Raw genomic sequence first — 20480 nt, forward strand, 5'->3', positions numbered from 1 at the left:
TTTGTGGGTCTGAGCTTCAAGCTCCTAAGGTCAGTCACTGAATCACTGAATGGTTAAGTTTGTGTTTCTCCCCCCCCATTTTCCCCACCTTTGCCCTTAATATACTTACCCTTGTTTGCACCATATTACCTTGTCTCTCTTTATTTTTATTATATCACACAGGGTAAGCTAAATCCACCGGTGACGGACATGGAAGGGAGCCGAGTCTGCTCTTCTGAGAAAAGGGGCTTTCCTTTTCTATCTTTCCCCCTACAATTTTTTCTAGTATTTTCTCTCTGAAGCGTTACCTTACTCCGCTTGGGGTAACACAGCCATGGCACACAAAAAGGACGTCATTTTGAGCTGCAGGAAGTGCAGTGACCTGGCCCCAGCCACGCTGCTGGGGGGTGGTTCCCCCCTAACCCCCAAGCCAGCCCCCTCTCCCACGGAGGCCTGGGGCCAGTCCACCCCCATGCAGAGGCCTGGGCGCCCACAAACCCCCCCTATGGGGTTGCTGCCTAGGGCCCCAGAATAGCTAGGGACAGCCCTGCTCCTGACGTATTGAGGTACCACCCCTCTACGTAGTAAGTTGCCACCTCTCACCTTGTACATGTTGGTTTGATCAAAACAACCCCATCCATCATATTACCCTTTTGCCATCTTTGGGATGGGTCAGCCTGTTCCTTGTTATCTGTGTGGAATGGGCACGTATCGGAGTGTTCTGGTACCTTTCAGGTATGTGTATTCTTGCAACATCAGCCCTTTCCTTGCCAGCTTCTGTGAGCAGGGCCTGCCTCTGGCTCACAGCTTAACTTTGCTTTATGTTAACAAAGTCTTGACCATTGCTTTAGTTCAGGCCTTAGGCCTCATACCGGGCCTCTGATAAGGGTTTATGCTTCAGGGCCTCATGATTTATGTTTCAGGGCCTCATCTTACTACAGCAGTCTTTGAGCCGGCATGTCTCATCCGTTTCTCCCTTGCTGCTTGGGCGGAGGCGGGAAGGGAGCAAAACGTGCCCGGCTAAAGGTTTTGCACTTGGCCACGAGGATTAAGCCTGAGTCCCCGGCATGGCTGCTAGGAGATGGGTTTCTGAGTTGCATCCAGCACACGCTTCAGGCCACCAACTGAAACCACTGAGGCTAAGAGGGGCGGTTTTGAGGCGACAAAAGGGTGCCTTTGAGGCTCCGAGCAAGTCCTCAGAAACAAGGAAGTAGCACAGGATCCCCACTGTCCCTGGGTGGGCTTCAACTACCGTACTTTTGGTTAATAGCCAAATGCGCTAACCCATTGCATCACAGAGATACACCTCTGCAGTTACTGAGGTTGTGCAGCCTGCACATCTGCCTGCCAGCGTGAGAGCTCGCAAAGCGCTAGTGTGGATGCTGGAGACTGGGTGCTGGATGCAGGAGACAAAGCGATAGCAGAGTAGCACAGCAGCAGCGTGCTGGGCCCAGAAGTCAATGGATTGAAACCATCCTCTGCTAGGTATGCTCCTTTTCCTTTTTTGCTCTGGGCTTTCAAGTGAGGTGGCGACCAACAGAGCGCCAAGAGCGGTCTGAAGGCAAGAGGCAGGCCTGGGCGTGGTGAGGGCCTCCTGTCCCAGAATGAGACAGCAGTGCTTCCTTTCTCCCCCCCACAGCGGCAGGCGGCTGCTATGGGAGAATGCCAGGGAGGCACTAAGGATGCTAGGCAGCTCTGTGTGGCTGTCAGGGGAAAGAGCCGAGGCTCCCGACTCAACCTGCCATTGACTCGTGTAGCTCTGCGCTCCGTCAGCCAGGGCGGGCCAGGCTGCGGACGTGACTCAGGCTTGGGCAGCATGGCTGCGCTTCCCTGATGAGGCATGAGGCAGGCCAAGAGCTTTGTGCAGCCTACAGAGAAGTGGGAGGGAGGCGTCTTCGAGCCGGCGTGTCTCGTCCGTTTCTCCCTTGCCGCTTGGGCGGAGGTGGGAAGGGAGCGAAACGTGCCCGGCTGAAGGTTTTGTGCTTGGCCTTGAGGATTAAGCCCAAGCCCCCAGCATGGCTAGGTCGGGCTTGTCCTGGGCTCTGTGGGGGGAGGGCTCAGCTGGGAGAAGGGGCAGACTCAAGGATTTTGTTTCTGATAGATAAGGGCTTTGTCAGCCGGAAGCTGTAGGTCACATGTTGGGGGTGACAGTGGGGTTTGAGCTGGAGCAGCAGCAGCAGCAGGGGAGAAGTGTGTGTGTGTGGGGTGGGGTTCACTTGGTAAAAATGAAACTGCCAAACCTCTCCCTCTGCTGCAGCAAAAGCCTCATTTATCTCCTCAACTCCCCTCTATGAAAATCTCCACCCCTCTCCCGGTGCTGAGAGACCACCTCACTCCTATGGAGATTTGTAACTGGTCTAACTCTTCCTTGGCCTTGTACAAACACTTTTCCCAGACAAATTATCAAGGACATTTCAAATGAGAAAAACAAAACAAAACAAATGAAAACCAAAGAAACCCCCACCCCACACAGTTTGGGTCTGAATTTTTCTACTGAAATTTGGAGACAATAAAACTCATCCCTCTGTTGGCCAGAAACCAAAGCTAGACCTCCCCCGCTGTATCTGTGACTTCTGCTACCGGACCACCAATGCGCTAACTCCTCTCGTGAGACATTTTGCTGCACAATCCTGCTGCTATTCCAGTTATTGACTCCAAGAAACATTTTCCTTAGCCTGGTTCAGTGTGTCACTGGTTTCTCTAGCAAAGGCCAGTCCCTGGCCCTGGGGTCCAGACATCCTCATTCACATCAAGCTTCCAGTTCAGAATCATTTCCCATTCCCGCTCTGTGGGAGGGGAGACTTTTCAAAGCGCTCTCTGTGCGACTGCACATGGCTAAGCAAAGAGAACAAACTCCAAATCCCCCCTGTGCTTTGGGAGCCAGGTTCACTGTGTGAATTTTGGATTTCAGATGGGTTCAAGCCTGGGCATTGTGATTATTTACCAGTTTCTCTGGCACTGGGGCAATATTGTGCTCCCAGCTGTGATGGCCAAATGGTTAAGGTGTTGGAGTTGAAATCCCATAGGGTTTACCTGTGCAGGTTTGAATCCTGCTCACAGCAAGGCCTGCATTTTAGCCAGTCTCTAACTCGGGCAATACCTCTGTACAACCTCCTGAGACACTCTCAATTCTCTCCCCACCCCAAGTAAATCCTGTTCTGCTCCTTTCATAGAGATCCCTGGGACACCACCTCACACTGTGTCCCTGAGGTGTCAGGCAAACTCTCAGCACCTGAAGCCTCTGCTACTCATCTAGCGACCCATAGATCAGCAATAGCCCTGGCTGCTGCTCCTCTCTCTAGAGTACTTGTGGCACCTTAGAGACTAACAAATTTATTAGAGCATAAGCTTTCGTGGGCTACAACCCACTTCTTCGAATGCACAAAGCTTATGCTCTAATAAATTTGTTAGTCTCTAAGGTGCCACAAGTACTCCTGTTCTTTTTGCGGATACAGACTAACACGGCTGCTACTCTGAAATCTCTCTAGAGTGTGAAAGGAGCCGAGTGAGTGACTCCATGGGTGCTACGGGGCAGCAGCACCAACAGAAAAAGCTTCTGCCCCCGCTACTAGGGTTACCATACGTCCTCTTTTTCCCGGACATGTCCGGCTTTTCGGCCCTCAAACCCCCGTCCGGGGGGAATTGCCAAAGAGCTGAACATGTCCGGGAAAATGGAGGCTCTGCTCCTCCCCTGACTCTTCGGCTCTGTTTAAGAGCCAAACTGCTCGAGCGCTATGGGCTTCAGGCAGCCCCCTTGCCTCCGGACCCCAGCCGCCGGGCGGGCACTTCCCCGCCCGGGCTCCGGCGGCGCAGGGTCCGGAGGCACGGGGGCTGCCCGAAGCCAGTAGCGCTTGGGCAGCCCGGCTCTTAAACAGAGCCGGGCTGCCCGAGCACTACCGGCTTTGGGCAGCCCCCATGCCTCCGGACCCTGCGCCGCCGGAGCCCGGGCGGGGAAGTGCCCGGCTGGGGCGCAGGGTCCAGAGGCAAGGGGGCTGCCCGAAGCCCAAGCGCTACCGGCTTCATGGTTTGCTGGGCAGCCTCCAGACCCTGCGCCCCCGGCTGGGCGCTTCCCCTCCCGGGCTCCAGCTGCGCTGGGCAAGCGCCGGCCGGGGGCGCAGGGTCTGGGGGCTGCCCGGCAAACCGTGAACCCGGTAGCGCTCGGGCAGCCCTTTCCCCGTGGCTGGGAGTGGGAGGGAGGAGGGGGCGGAGTTAGGGCGGGGAAGGGGCGGAGTTGGGGCGGGGCTGGGGTGGGGAAATGGGTGGGGCCAGGGCCCGTGGAGGGTCCTCTTTTTTTATTTAATAGATATGGTAACCCTACCCGCTACAGGCCTTGCGGACAAGCTCCTCCTCTTCCCCTTCAGCGCCTCCCGCCTGCCAGTGACCAGCTGTTCAGTAGGAAGGTGCAGGGCAGGGAGAAATGGGACAGGGATGGGGGCTTGGGAGAAGGTGTGGTGTGTGGGCGGAAAGGGGGGGATTTGTCCTGGGCCCCGAACCCCTCTAGGAACGGCCCTGAAGGGAAGCACTGACTATTACAGTGACCAAAAAACTGACCAGCATTGTGGGGGGGACTGCAGACTCTTACTGCCAGGGTCTAGTCTAGCTCAAGGTCCAGCTCAACTTCCTCCCCGCACCACTGGCCCCCAGTCCCCTTCCACCACCAGGTCAATCCGGGAGCTAAGGCAGGAACGGGGTGAGGAAGCAAGTCAAGCTGAGCAAGGCAGGCAAAAGTGAGTCTGGTCTTCATGGGCCGCTCACAATGACGTCCTTTTTGTGTGCCACAGCTGCAAAAACATCCCGGACAGAGAAGCAGCAGACCACAACAGTATTGTATAGCTGCCAAAGTAGCTCAGTTGGGAGAGCATTAGACTGAAAATCTAAAGGTCCCTGGTTTGATCCCAGGTTTTGGCAGGCCCTTACATCCCTCTTTGTGCAGTGGTGGCTTGTTTGCTAGGAGCACAGTGGTGCCTGCACCCAAGATGAATCCCTGATCTTGGGCTCTGCAGCAGGAAAAGATAGCTTGGGCTTCTGCCCCTAGTTGGCCCACCTGACTCATAACAACGAGGGACGGGAGCTGTCTTTCCCATGCTTCCCTAGGTCAGTTCTGTAATGGGGTTACTGAGGGGTTAAATGCCATTTAACTAACCCACTTTCAAGTCACTAACTAACTAACCCACTTTTGCTAATCAAAATTCATTTGGCTGCGTGTCCCCCTGTAGGCAAGTCCTGAATTCGATGCTCTGATCCATCTCTTCAGTGCCTGGGGTTTGTGGCACAGAAAGGGCAGCAGGCCCAGGGCCGGCTCTAACTTTTTTACTGCCCCAAGCAGCAAAAAAAAGCACCGTCCCCCAAGCCCCCCCCCGAGCGCCGCGCCCCGTGCCGCCCCCCCGCCAAGCACCGTGCCGCCGGAGCCCGCCCCCCACGCCGAGCGCCGCGCCGCTGGAGCGCCCCCCCCCCCCGCGGAATGCTGCGCCACCGGAGTGCCCCCCCACGGAATGCTGCGCTGCGCCACGCTGCCCCCCGCCACCCCAAGATTGGCCGCCCCTTACCAGGTGCCGCCCCAAGCATGTGCTTGGTTGCCTGGTGCCGGCCCTGAGCAGGCCAGAGGCCGGGCAGTGTCTGCAGCAGGCTGAGCAGGCACTTCTAGGCCATGGGGCTCTCTCACTTTTTATAGTGGGGGAGCTGAAAGCCTGCGAACTGTACCCAGGTGTGTTCACAAGCAGTGTGAAAATGTGCAATTCCTGCTCATACTACATGGGGCAGCACAGCTCCGGGGTTCTCCAGAATCACACAATAATGCGGCTTTGTTCCCACCGCACCTGGAGTTTTTCACAGTGAGACATGGGGGTGCTGCAGCACCCGCCGCACCCCTCGTTCCCGCACCCCTGCTTCTCTGCAGGGACCTTGTTATGCCACGAGGGGGGTCAGGGAGACGGTACAGGAGACCCAGGCCCACACCCCGAGCACTGCAGCTCCAGGGCTGTGCTCAGGATTCATTTCTGCTCTCTGATAAAACTGCCCCAGGCTCCTCTGTCCAACTAATATTCGTCCAGGCTCCCCGGCGCTGTCAGTATCTGTACCGAGCTTTCGCCAGCCCTGCCACAGGAGAGCTGGGCACTCGCCTGCTCTAGGAGAGCAAGGCAGGCCTGAGCGGGGCGGCAAAGTGCACTCAAAGGTGACCCTCGGCCAGTGGTGCCAGAACAATCTGTATAGTGTGTGTGTGTGGGGGGGTGCTGAGCCACTGAACCAACCGTAACCCCTGGGTGTGATGGAAACACCCCCAGCACCCCCAGTTCCAGCACCTCTGCCCAGGCAGCTCCCCCAGCCTGACACACACACACACACAGCCCCTGCACCCACCCCACCACAGGTCTCCTCAGCCCAGAGGTGAGCCCACTGGCAGCTCCGTCCCCAGCCTAGTGGGGAAACAGAACCACCCAAAATTACCCTGGGACCAGCACGCTCTGCCTCCACCCCACCCCGCCCCACCTGTACTTGGAGTGAGTCAGTTTCCCTGTCCCAACGTGTGCCCCCCTCACGTGTCTCTCCTCTTCCCCAGTTCCCTCCAAACCACCCGATTTCCCCTGCATCCTGGACTGCATCTCTGCCAACCCCCTTCTCCCCTCCTGCCCCCAATATCCCCCTGCCCCTACCGGTCTATGGGGCTGGGTCTCTCCTCCCCTCATCCCCCCCTGCCCCCAATATCCACCTGCCCCTACCGGTCTATGGGGCTGGATCTCTCCCTCCCCCCTTCTCTCCCCATCCCCTCCCCTGCCCCCAATATCCCCTGCCCCTACCGGTCTATGGGGCTGGGTCTCTCCTCCCCTCATCCCCTCCCCTGCCCCCAATATCCCCCTGCCCCTACGGGTCTATGGGGCTGGGTCTCTCCTCCCCTCATCCCCCCCCTGCCCCCAATATCCCCCTGCCCCTACGGGTCTATGGGGCTGGGTCTCTCCTCCCCTCATCCCCCCCTGCCCCCAATATCCCCCTGCCCCTATGGGTCTATGGGGCTGGGTCTCACAGACACTCCCCGCCCGGCTGCTGCTGGCCCCGGTGGGAGCCGGGAGATGGAATCTCATGGAAGGTTCTAACAATGGCCGGTAGCGCGGAGCCGCGGGCGCTGGGGCTGTGATGTGCGGTGACGTGTGCTGGGGCTGTGACGTTTGCTGACGTGTTCACTCACCGCAGGCAACTCACTCACTGGAGACCAGAAGGACAGAAGGTGTCACGTGTCTGTGGGCGGGGTTATGCAGATGAGCAGTGTCTGGCGGCAGCAGGGAGAGCAGCGAGATGAACCGAAGGAGCCGGGTGGAGAGAATTCTCTGTGTGTGAACAGAATTCGGTGTGGGGAGTTTGTGCTGTGAGTGCTGGCACCGGAGTCACTTCGGGGCAGTGATTGCCACTGAGCTACGTAGTGACCACAGATGTGTGAATGGGGTGTGGGGCCTGGCTGGGAGCAGCTCGTGTGCATTAGGAAAGTGGTGGGAGTGAGAGGGCAGCATGGTGTTGGTGGGTGAAAGTGTTGTGGTTTTAGCGCGTTATGGCTGAAGTGAAGGGTAGGTTTTGTACTGGACAGTTTATTATCACATCTGTTTCTATCTGATGACTTTATTTATTTATTTATTTATTTATTTTTGCATATTCCCAGGATCCCTTATTTGCTGGTGCTTTAAAAAAATGTCTACATCTGTGCTGGTTTCTTTCTGTGTGTGTGTGTGTCTGATGAGCTTTACAACCGGATACTTGTCAGCTCCTCTAACTCTTGTTTGTGTCCAGACACACAGCTCCTTCCTCCCTACCTCACTTCAATAACATTGTCACCCAAAGACAAATCTGACACTGAACTGAATCCTCAATCATTCCCTGAGCCCCCACCCTCACCCCGCCCATTCCCCCAAAGCCCTGCCCCTGCACCACCCCTTTCCCTGAGGCACTGGCCCTTCCTCTGAGGTCCTGCCTTCACGCTGCCTCTCCCCCGAGATCCCGGCCTCACATCGCCTGTTCCCCCTAATCCCTGCCCCTTTTCCTAAAGTCCTGCCCTGCCCCGCCCCACCCCTTCCTCCAAGGCATCGCCCTCGCATTGCCCCTTTTCCCAAATACCCCACTCTCACTCTGCCCCTTCCCCCGAGTCTTCGCCCTTGCATCGCCCCTATACCCGAGGCCCCCCCTCACACTGCCCCTTCCCCAAGACCCCGCCCCTGCATTGCCCCTTCATCCGAGGCCCCGCCCTGGCACCACCCCTTCACCTGAGGCCCCCCTCACACTGCCCCTTGCCCTGAGGCCCCGCCCCTGCACCGCCCAGCGACCCAGGAGCAGGCCAGACCCGGAAGCGGGAGACAGAAACATGCTTAAGGAAAAGCCTCCGGTCCCAGCCTCCTGCTCTGCCACAGACTTCCCAGATGCCCTGGGGCACATCACTCAGCCTCTCTGGCTCTCAGTTCTCCTGTCCGGGAAATGGGGCTGGTGGCACTTCCCGCCCTCGCACGAGCCTGGGAGGAGAACTACCCTGTGGATTAGGAAGATTTTCGGCTCCTGGGGTAATGGGGGAAGGGTGCAGGGGGAGCATATTAGCACCATTATTTGGTATCTGGAGTCTGTTTGGCATGAGCCCCAGGGGCTTCCAGTCTAGCCTTTGCAATTCCTGACTTGCCAAAGAAAATGGGCGGCTGCCCAGGCTAGTGTGTAGAGCAGTTTCCCTCTTCCAAATGTACGCCTGTCCCTGTGCTTGAGGGGGCTTCCTAAATAGCGCCTTGGGAGCCTGGGTGTTTCTCTGCTTCTTGCCAGCTGGGGAAAAGCCTCTTGGGGTAAAATCTCCTGCCCCACTGCCAAAGTGAGCACCTTGAGTGGGAAAAGTCAGAGGCCCCACCAGTGGGGTTGGCCCGGCTTTCCTACCAGCTTCTATTGTTGGCCACAGAGCATCAGCAGCCGCCCTGCATGCTGGTCTGTGGGTGGCCTTCAGTGGGGGTTTGGCATGGCAGGGAGCAGGCTGGCCACCAGGAGTCTTTGTGGCTGTCTGCTGGCCACGCATAGGCATGGTTCTCCCCTCCTCTGAGCAGCCAGAAATGCAGAGTCAGTCTGTGCTTAGAAAGCAGAGACACAGGAGAGTTAATGAGACCAACAAGACATGAGAAAGACAGAGAAAGGACCTATGAAGACAGCACACACTTCAGGGACATTGCCTGGCTAAGGGAGGTGGAGGCAATTGAAATGTGCTTGGGAGGATGGCGATGATTTCTCAGGGACCTAGCCCCACATTGCTGTGTTGTCCAGTATCCTGTTTAACTTCCAAATCAGCTGGGCCTGGAGCACATTCCCAGGCGCTTCTCCCCTAGGTAGATAGCAGTGATGTCTGGTGTGTCCTCACGTGAACCAGCTCACAAAAAGAGGCAGGAGCTGGTCCCAGCGCATCCCCCATCTGCTGTGTGGAGAGAAAATCACCTCCAGCCCAAGGCCCAGCTGCAAACCCCTGGCTGAATTACAGGCTGTCTTGGAAGCCCACCGCACAATGCTGTGCCCACAAATCCATATCCCCAGCCACAGGTGTACTTCAATATAATCTAAATGAGAGACATGGGGAAGGAAGCAGACAGGGTTAAAACCTGTGGTGCTTATGGCCCACCTCATGCATTGGCCTCCCCTCAGGCAGGGGACTTATAGGCCCTATATCACCTGCACCCTATAGCCTGGATCTCTGACGCCCCCAGACCCAACTGGGTAGACGCTGTTGCAGTCCCTCTACGGAAGAGGTGGGAGCCATACTCTCCAGTGGCAATATTTCCGAGGTGGATACAGACTCTATGACTCAGGAAGACTGGGGCTTGGCTCTGCCTCTCCCCTATCAGGGAGAACAGGTCTGCTGCTTGCCAGGAGCTAGGATACATGATGTGACGGAGAGACTGCCGAGACTCATCAAGCCCTCGGATCGCTACCCCTTCCTGCTTCTCCATGTGGGCACCAATGATACTGCCAAGAATGACCTTGAGCGGATCACTGCAGACTACGTGGCTCTGGGAAGAAGGATAAAGGAGTTTGAGGCGCAAGTGGTGTTCTCGTCCATCCTCCCTGTGCAAGGAAAAGGCCTGGGTAGAGACCGTCGAATCGTGGAAGTCAATGAATGGCTACGCAGGTGGTGTCGGAGAGAAGGCTTTGGATTCTTCGACCATGGGATGGTGTTCCAAGAAGGAGGAGTGCTAGGCAGAGACGGGCTCCACCTAACGAAGAGAGGGAAGAGCATCTTCGCCAGCAGGCTGGCTAACCTAGTGAGGAGGGCTTTAAACTAGGTTCACCGGGGGAAGGAGACCAAAGCCCTGAGGTAAGTGGGGAAATGGGATCCTGGGAGGAAGCACAAGCAGGAGAGCGCAAGAGGGGAGGATTCCTGTCTCATGCTGAGAAAGAGGGACGATCGATGAGTTATCTTAAGTGCCTATACACAAATGCAAGAAGCCTGGGAAACAAGCAGGGAGAACTGGAAGTCCTGGCACAATCAGGGAACTATGATGCGATTGGAATAACAGAGACTTGGTGGGATAACTCACATGAGTGGAGTACTGTCATGGATGGATATAAACTGTTCAGGAAGGACAGGCAGGGCAGAAAAGGTGGGGGAGTTGCGTTGTATGTAAGAGAGGAGTATGACTGCTCAGAGCTCCGGTATGAAACTGCAGAAAAACCTGAGAGTCTCTGGATAAAGTTGAGAAGTGTGAGCAACAAGGGTGATGTCGTGGTTGGAGTCTGCTATAGACCACCAGACCAGGGGGATGAGGTGGATGAGGCTTTCTTCTGGCAACTAGCAGAAGTTGCTAGATCGCAGGCCCTGGTTCTCATGGGAGACTTTAATCACCCTGATATCTGCTGGGAGAGCAATACAGCGGTGCACAGACAATCCAGGAAGTTTTTGGAAAGTGTAGGGGACAATTTCCTGGTGCAAGTGCTGGAGGAACCAACTAGGGGCAGAGCTTTTCTTGACCTGCTGCTCACAAACAGGGAAGAATTAGTAGGGGAAGCAAAAGTGGATGGGAACCTGGGAGGCAGTGACCATGAGATGGTTGAGTTCAGGATCCTGACACAAGGAAGAAAGGAGAGCAGCAGAATACGGACCCTGGACTTCAGAAAAGCAGACTTTGACTCCCTCAGGGAACAGATGGGCAGGATCCCCTGGGAGAATAACATGAAGGGCAAAGGGGTCCAGGAGAGCTGGCTGTATTTTAAAGAATCCTTATTGCGGTTGCAGGAACAAACCATCCCGATGTGTAGAAAGAATAGTAAATATGGCAGGCGACCAGCTTGGCTAAACAGTGAAATCCTTGCTGAACTTAAACGCAAAAAAGAAGCTTACAAGAAGTGGAAGATTGGACAAATGACCAGGGAGGAGTATAAAACTATTGCTCAGGCATGCAGGAATGAAATCAGGAAGGCCAAATCACACTTGGAGTTGCAGCTAGCAAGAGATGTTAAGAGTAACAAGAAAGGTTTCTTCAGGTATGTTAGCAACAAGAAGAAAGTCAAGGAAAGTGTGGGCCCCTTACTGAATGTGGGAGGCAACCTAGTGACCGAGGATGTGGAAAAAGCTAATGTACTCAATGCTTTTTTTGCCTCTGTCTTCACGAACAAGGTCAGCTCCCAGACTGCTGCACTGGGCAGCACAATATGGGGAGAAGGTGACCAGCCCTATGTGGAGAAAGAAGTGGTTCGGGACTATTTAGAAAAACTGGATGTGCACAAGTCCATGGGGCCGGATGCGCTGCATCCGAGGGTGCTAAAGGAGTTGGCGGATGAGATTGCAGAGCCATTAGCCATTATTTTTGAAAACTCATGGCGATCGGGGGAGGTCCCGGATGACTGGAAAAAGGCTAATGTAGTGCCCATCTTTAAAAAAGGGAAGAAGGAGGATCCGGGGAACTACAGGCCAGTCAGCCTCACCTCAGTCCCTGGAAAAATCATGGAACAGGTCCTCAAGGAATCAATTATGAAACACTTAGAGGAGAGGAAAGTGATCAGGAACAGTCAGCATGGATTCACCAAAGGGAAGTCGTGCCTGACTAACCTAATTGCCTTCTATGATGAGATAACTGGCTCTGTGGATGAGGGGAAAGCAGTGGATGTGTTATTCCTTGACTTTAGCAAAGCTTTTGATACAGTCTCCCACAGTATTCTTGCCGCCAAGTTAAAGAAATATGGGCTGGATGAATGGACTGTAAGGTGGATAGAAAGCTGGCTAGATCGTCGGGCTCAACGGGTAGTGATCAATGGCTCCATGTCTAGTTGGCAGCCGGTTTCAAGCGGAGTGCCCCAAGGGTCGGTCCTGGGGCCAGTTTTGTTTAATATCTTTATTAATGATCTGGAGGATGGTGTGGACTGCACTCTCAGCAAGTTTGCAGATGACACTAAACTAGGAGGCGTGGTAGATACACTAGAGGGTAGGGATCGGATACAGAGGGACCTAGACAAATTAGAGGATTGGGCCAAAAAAAACCTGATGAGGTTCAACAAGGATAAGTGCAGCGTCCTGCACTTAGGACGGAAGAATCCCATGCACTGCTACAGACTAGGGACCGAATGGCTAGGTAGCAGTTCTGCAGAAAAGGACCTAGGGGTCACAGTGGACGAGAAGCTGGATATGAGTCAACAGTGTGCTCTTGTTGCCAAGAAGGCTAACGGCATTTTGGGCTGTATAAGTAGGGGCATTGCCAGCAGATCGAGGAACGTGATCGTTCCCCTTTATTCGACATTGGTGAGGCCTCATCTGGAATACTGTGTCCAATTTTGGGCCCCACACTACAAGAAGGATGTGGAAAAATTGGAAAGAGTCCAGCGGAGGGCAACAAAAATGATTAGGGGTCTGGAGCACATGACTTATGAGGAGAGGCTGAGGGAACTGGGATTGTTTAGTCTCCAGAAGAGAAGAATGAGGGGGGATTTGATAGCAGCCTTCAACTACCTGAAGGGGGGTTCCAAAGAGGATGGAGCTCGGCTGTTCTCAGTGGTGGCAGATGACAGAACAAGGAGCAATGGTCTCAAGTTGCAGTGGGGGAGGTCCAGGTTGGATATTAGGAAACACTATTTCACTAGGAGGGTGGTGAAGCACTGGAATGCGTTACCTAGGGAGGTGGTGGAGTCTCCTTCCTTGGAGGTTTTTAAGGCCCGGCTTGACAAAGCCCTGGCTGGGATGATTTAGTTGGGAATTGGTCCTGCTTTGAGCAGGGGGTTGGACTAGATGACCTCTTGAGGTCCCTTCCAACCCTGATATTCTATGATTCTATGATTCTATGAACAGAGGCTAAGGGGGTTAGGGTGACCAGATGTCCCGATAAAATCGGGACCGTCCCAATATTCAGGTGTTTGTCCCGCATCCTGACGGATCTATGGTTGGGATGCAATTTGTCCCGATATTTTGCTCTGCCGGCAGCACTCGGCTTTTTTTTTTTTTTGGCTCCGCCGGCGGACCATTCCCCCCCATGTATCCCGATATTTTCTCTCTCTCATCTGGTCACCCTAGAGGGGGCACAAGAAGGGCAAAAGGTGACAAACCGGAACAGGAGAGATTTTCTTCCTGTTACAATTCTTTAAAATCTCATCCCTGAAAAGCTCCAGCCAGGGGGAAGCTCAGCCCACCACCCACTCAGTGAGCTACATGGATCATCCTGCCCCAGGGACTGAGGGCTGTTAGAATAGAGATATTCAGGCCTAGACTTTAAGAACGTAGGTGAATTTTTATCACTTACAGGGATATAAAACAAAGAATCAAAAGCACAGTCTGCCTGTGTCTGGGCCTTGTCTCCCTAGGAGAGTCTGAGGCCTTGTTCTTAGGCTAAGGCCTTTGGCTAAGCAGCAGGGGCAGCCAGAAGCTGGGAAGCAAACGGCAACATCCTCACATCCCAAACCAGTCACATTGAAGTAAGGTGCTATTGGGCTGTTAGGAAAATGAGCCTGTCCTGATAGGGCCCATCACCACCAGATAAAGAAACAGATCTTAAGAGAGCATCTCAATGGTTGTGGTTGTGAAACACTCATTTCTGTATGTTTTATCTTTGTGGCCCCACTTTTCTATTGTCAGTCTGTCTGGTTTCCTAATTGTTTCTGTCTGCTGTAGAATTAATTTTGCTAGGTGTAAGTTAATTAGGGGAGTGGGATATAATTAGTTAGAGAATTATGTTGCAATATGTTAGAATTGGTTAGTTAGATTTCAGTAAAATGATTCGTTAAGGTATAGCTGAGAATATTGCTGTATAAACTGGGGTCAAACAGGAAGTGGAAGGGGAAATTGGAATCATGTTTGTTAAGGGGGGAGACGGGAACAGGGATGAGGGACACAGGCAAGGCTCTGCGGTGTCAGAGCTGGGAAGGGAACCCTGGGGAACAGACTCTATCAGCGTACAGAGATAAGCCCGACTGGTGTGAAGGGTTTTGAAATCTGCTTGCTTGGAAACTAACCCCAGTAAACATCACATTGTCTGCGCTTCGGACTTCTGGTCTTTTGCTGCTTGCTGTCTGCGAGACAAGAATCAGGGAAGTGGGCGGGGGAAGGGAAAGCCCTCTAACAATGGCTGCCTTGCTCCTCTCCCTCCCCCGGCTCAGGGGTCAAAGGATGGGCAGGACTCCAGGCTCTGCTTGAGGGATCCTGGCACAGGGGCTGGTGGGGGAGAAAGTATTGTAGATTCTGACCTGCTCTCTGGTTAATAATTGAAGGGGGCATTTTTGACTCCTCCACTCCTTAGCGTCCCCTGGGCTGGAATTCTACATTCCACAGGGCCAAACGAGTGGGTGAAGCCATTTGGTTAATGAAAACCATTGCTCCAGGTGAGGCTTGAACTCACACAACCTCAGCATAGCTCCTCGTAGCACTGCCCTATAAATACTGTGCACTAACCAATTGCACAACTGGAGCACCTTTTAATACCTATTGTCCCAGGCCACTAGGTTGATAAAGGCAAGGAGTGACCCCAAAACATTGTCAGTGGAGTTGTGAGCGGGTAGCGACAAGTGTTGATTCTTGGTGGGGTGGATTCTTCTTAAGGCTTCCAGGCACCATTTCACCCTTTTGTTCGTTTCTGTGTAATAACAGAGCTGATTAAGACTCAATGTAGAGTCTTGCTGCAGACCAACAGATCGGAAATCACTGATAACCAGCTCTAAGCATTAGTCCTGCTTTGGGACAGTGTCTCTCATGCAAGATACTGCCCAGTCTGCGCTAGCAGTGAGGCTCCCTCACTAACAGCTGAAATCAGTGAGAGTTGGGTAAAGTGCAGGGACCCAGGGGTGCTTGAGCAGGAGGGAACAACACCCCATGACTTTTAAAGTGGGAGGGCTCTGCCTTACCACTTTGTAATGACCATAAGGGCAAGTGAGGGTAGGGAGGGGGCGGAGAGCAGTTAGCAGGAGGCAGGGTCTTGGGCAGCGCCAGCTTTATGACCCGCGGGGCCCAATTGGAATACTCGGAGGCAGTCCGGGGCTTCGGCAGCACTTCGGCAGCGGGATCCGCTCCGGGTTTTCCGTGGCACTGAAGGACCCCACCCCCCGCCGCCGAAATGCTGCCGAAAACCCCCGGAGCGGGGCCCCTTTAGGCGCGGGCACAGGGCCCTCTTCGGCACGGGGCCCGATTCCAGGGAATCGAGTGAATCGGCTTAAAGCCGGCCCTGGTCTTGGAGGGATGAGGCAGCGTAGGAGCGGGGCCTTGGGGAGAAGGGGTGGTGCAGGGGCGTGGCCGTGAGTGGAAAGGATGGGGTTACTGTAATGGCTCTGGTGGCTGCTACTTTTAGGGAGTCTGCGCCGCTCCTGGTGGGACCACAAGACATCCCGGAGGAGAGAGGGTGGCCCGCAGAGCGGTGACAGGGTGGAACGGCAAGTGACCGGCAATGTGGCCAGACAGCGGAGGGAGAAAGGGGCTTTCCCCCCAGGAGGTGAGCAGTGAACTCCACAGCTGCTGTCCTGGGTCAATGAAAATCCAGCTGCGGAGCTGGAACTTTGGGTTTTCATTGACCCAGGACAGCAGCTGTGGGTGAGGTGCTGTGAAGGGAGGGGCACAGCCAAAGAGCTATTGGTGTCTGGATTTAAGAGCCCAAGGCAAAAGGGGTGGGTGCTCAGCGCATTGTGGGGCGGGTGTTTTGCTCATAGTGTTGTGAATCCTGATTGTGGTGTTTTCCCAAGTTAATACAAAGTTATTTTCCTCCTTTTTATTAAAGTTTGTTTTTTCTACACTCAGACAGGGAAACTGAGCACATTGATCTCCAAGGCATCTCAGCAAATCAACATATCACCAGGAGATCCTACTGAGGTTTAAACTCAGATTCCAGGATTCAAAGTCCTGAGTGCTGACCATTACACCATGGGACCTACTAGCATTTCTTTGTCTAGACTCCGTGACTCTCAGCTGATTGGCTTCCTCTCTGCATTTAGTGCTTCCCACCAGGGGCTTCCTCTCGCAGGACTCTCTCTCCTCGTCCATTGACTATAGTCCTGCTCTACCAGATCCACGGGTCCTGCCGTGAGTCCCCGCATCCCCCTGCCTTGTCTCCATTCCCTGCAAGCCGCAAAAATGTGAGGGGAGGCCGCCCCTCCCTTCACTCGGTGGTCCTGTTCATATCGGCCAGCTGCAGTCTCATCTACCAGAACTGAGCCAGCTGTCACTTGACCGGTCGTACAGTCACATGCTGACTGGCTCCCCTGCCTGGATGCTCTTGTGGAAATCCCACAGGTGATGCTGCAGGACTTGGTACCGTTGGTTTCTTTAATGTTGCGGTGTTTGCCGGACCGCTGGAACAAAGCCGCCAACTCCTCCCTCACTGACTCCCACCAATCCCCCTGGTTGCCATAGAAACCTCTGATGCTTTCCCATTCTGCCAATACCGCCAGGCCTCGACTCCCTGCCCCTTTATCTTGCAAGCGCTGGATGTTCATCTTCCAATATCCTGTGCCATGGGTCAGGGAATTGCCCACATTGAGCACACGGTGAGAGCTGCGTCCATTGGCACCACCCTGCACTGGGCTGTCGACGTGCTCTCTTTCATGTAAATCCGGAAAATGTGACTCCTGGCCTGTCCCCACAGAAAGGTGTAACCCATCTGTGGCTGGTGTGAGGTCGGGTCAGAAGAATAGGAGGCTACGGCCCGTCCTCCACTGGTTCCACTATGGAGAAACATATCCTTTAAGCCGAACTCGCTACAGACCTGCGCCAGAGAGTGCTCATTGTAAAAACGTTTCCTCTGATGGTCGGGAAAATGGGAACAGTGGTCCTCAGGCTGGCTGACACAATTAAAATCCCCCCCAACACCAAACACCGTGCAGTCCAGAGGAAGGGACCCAATTCCTTCCATTGTTATTTCCTTTCACACCATAACTGGGGACCATACAAACTAATATAGCTATACCCAGTGCCATGGAGCCACACAGTCCACGAGCAATGCCTTCCGTGGTTGGAGCTCCACCACCTTCTGTACTCACACTGTGAATGTGAAGAACAAGACTCCAGCTCCATCATTCTTCTCTGTCCTGGAGGACCAGAAAGACAGGCCCTTCCTCCAATCACCTCTGCCCATTGAGCTACCCTAAAGTCATTAATGTGCAAGCGCCTCCTCCTGGGCCCCCAAATCCCTGCCACGTTCCACGTGGCCACTTTCACAGATGCCCCTTCCCTAGTACTGCCCTCGCTCAGCTGTGCAGAGGAGCTTTCGTCCCCAGTCCCTGTGCCCTCTGGCACCATCTCTGAGGGCCACCCTGCCTCACTCTCTTACCGCCATATTGGGTTGACCAATAAGTCATGTGGGAAAGACAGCTCCGGTCCCTCATTGTTAAAGGTCAGGTGGGCCAACTAGGGGCAGAATCCCACGTTCTGCTCTCCTGCTGGGGAGCTCAAAATCAAGGACTTGCCTGAGGAAAAGGTGCTGCTGCGGTCCCAGAAAACAAGCCACCTGTACACAAAGAGGGATGAAAGTGCCTGCCAAAGCCCAAGATTGAACTGGGTACCTTTAAAACTTCAGCCTAACGCTCTCCCAACTGAGCTACTTCAGCAGTTATGTGGCACCTCTTTGCCTCCTACTTCTCTGTCCGGGATGTTTTGACAGCCGTGGCACACAAAAAGGACATCATTGTGATCAGCCCATGAAGACAAGACTCGCTTTTGCCTGCCTTGCTCAGCTTGACTTGCTTCCTCACCCCGTTCCTGCCTTAGCTCCCGGGTTACCTGGTGGTGGAAGGAGACTGGGGGCCAGTGGCACAGGGAGGAAGTTGAGCTGGACCCTGAGCTAGACTAGACCCTGGCGGCAAGAGTCTGGCCACCACTTCCTGCCCGAGCCTGTTGTCCTGGCTTCCCCCACTGGATGTCATTTAGGGAGGGAAGTGGGGCTTCTGCCTCCCCTCCCCAATTTTCATTCCGCAGAGGAGTGCGAACAGAAAAACGAACGGCCGCTCCACACTCCCACCGAAGGTACCCGACGCCCTTAGCTGTGGATGAGTGCGAAGTGTCTGTTGGCTAACAGGGCCTGTCCCCGAGGAGCTGGAACAGCAGCTGCCGCCTCCCCCTAGACTCCAGGCTGTGGGAAATGCTCATTGCCTGGCTGCATGGGCGGATGCTGCTCCGTGCTCTGGAGAGCATCTGTATTGCTCTGTCAACCCCCCGTCTTCACCAAGCCAGTCTGGTAAGGTCCCACGTGACCCTCCGGCTTGGCAGCTGAGAGTCTGTGCAGACATCAACCCCCCTGACAGCCCCCACAGCCAGCAGCAGCGCTAGCCACCCCAGCAACACTGGGGCACTCAATGCACTTCCTCTGGGGAAATCGCTCCTTGGCATCCAGCTGCTAAAATGAGAGCCAGGAGAGAGCAGTGTCTGGCTCACCTTGATGGAGAGAAGAGACCTGATGAGTGCTGATCTCCTTCAGTCTCCCCCGCAATGCTGGTCAGTTTTATTGTCACTATAATAGTCAGTGCTTTCCTTCAGGGCCGTCCATAGAGGGGTGCTGGGCCCGGGACAAATCCCCCCTTTGAGCCCCAGGTCCTGTCCCCACCCCACCCTGCCACTTCCCACCTCTGGTTTGCCTCTTTCCGCCTTCCGCCCCCTCTCCCGAGTGATGCCAGAAGCTGGCAGGCTGGGGTTGCTGATACCGCTTTCCGCTGGTGAGTGTGGCTCCGACCCCCGTTGTCGGCGCCAAGACCCCCGCTATCCCCCTGGGCCAGCCTGGCCCTCCCCACCATAATCCCACCCTCCCGGGCCTGCCTAGCGCCCCCCACATTACACACACACAGAGCCATCCCTAGAGTCTAGCAATTGAGTAAACTGCCACGGGAAAGCGCAAAACATAGGATCTAGGGCAGCCGCCCCAACTCTCCATACCCTAGGGACAGCTCTGCTTCCCTTGTACATTACAGTGGCTCCTGATGGAAACCAGAGGAAATTATTATACATACCTCTGCTTCTCAATGAGAAAGTAAAAAGGTTTACTTGAATTAGTATATAGACCCCTGAGACTTTTTTCTTGAGATATAAAAACAAGTTCATAAAGTGCCTATGTTTGGGTGTGGAGTAAAAGAAGTGGATATGACCATGAGAATGGATTGACCCACATTGGGTGATATTTAGCGTTCAGGGTTCCACTTCACATGATCCAACAGAGAAAGTCTCTTGGTCCCTTTCTCGTAGTCAAACAACAATGTCATTCTGGTTTATACTTCTTGGTCCTGCGGGTGGTCAGTGAAGTGAAGTGAAGTGAAGTGAAGTGAGGAGCTGCTGCTGCTGCTGCTGCTGCTGCTGCTGCACTAGATCTTAGCTCACAGAAAACAAAGAAACAAGACTAATGACCTTGGACGCTACGCAGCCCCTCTGTCCCCAAGCGCTTTCTACCTCACCACGACGAGCTCCCAGACACGCACCAAACACCATTCACGTGACTTTGAGAACTAGGTAACTCTAAGTGAGAGTCACTTCCCCGAAATGACTTCAACGGAGGAATTCAAAGCAAGAACCGTTAACACACCATTCTGTTCAAAAGACAGAGAAGTCTTTCAGCCTCCTTCCTCTCACTGGTTTCCCTGTACACTCCTAATTTGCATATACCCACCCACTGACCTGCGACTAACAACCTCTCCCTGTTAACTCTTACAGCAAAACAGGTCAGAGAAAGCATACGCAAGCGCTATACCGCAGCCCCAATGCTCTTTTCTGCTCCTTCCCACAGAACTATCTCAAACGTACAGTCATCAGGCATACATAAGACACAGTTTCACTCCATACCAGTCCAGTTCCTTGCTGTTTCTTGTCTAACCACTGCACACCTATGGTATACCCTACCCTGAGCTGATTCACGACTTATGCACTCAACCCAGCCGTGTCTCTGTGGCGCAATGGGTCAGCGCGTTCGGCTGTTAACCGAAAGGATGGTGGTTCGAGCCCACCCAGGGACGGCGGTAAGCCCGTGCTACTTGCTCGCTCCTCGAGACTTGCTGGGAGCCTCAAAGGCCCCCTTTTGCCGCCTCAAAACCGTCCCTCTTGGCCTCGGTGCTTTCAGCTGCTGGCCCGA

The 20480-nt window shown here is 54.3% G+C and overlaps 3 non-coding genes across 3 annotated transcripts; all 3 read left to right on the plus strand.

Annotated features, from left to right (window-relative positions):
* Window positions 1–2959: 2959 nt before the first annotated feature.
* TRNAS-UGA (transfer RNA serine (anticodon UGA)) lies at window positions 2960–3041 on the plus strand. Its single transcript has one exon. It is a non-coding gene; the product is annotated as a tRNA-Ser (tRNA).
* Window positions 3042–4814: 1773 nt separating this feature from the next.
* On the plus strand, window positions 4815–4887 carry TRNAF-GAA (transfer RNA phenylalanine (anticodon GAA)). The gene has a single exon. It is a non-coding gene; the product is annotated as a tRNA-Phe (tRNA).
* A 15403-nt stretch (window positions 4888–20290) lies between these two features.
* Window positions 20291–20364, plus strand: TRNAN-GUU (transfer RNA asparagine (anticodon GUU)). The gene has a single exon. It is a non-coding gene; the product is annotated as a tRNA-Asn (tRNA).
* Window positions 20365–20480: the final 116 nt, after the last annotated feature.

This window comes from Emys orbicularis, chromosome 15, assembly GCF_028017835.1.
Source record: "Emys orbicularis isolate rEmyOrb1 chromosome 15, rEmyOrb1.hap1, whole genome shotgun sequence".
NCBI lineage: Eukaryota > Metazoa > Chordata > Testudines > Emydidae > Emys > Emys orbicularis.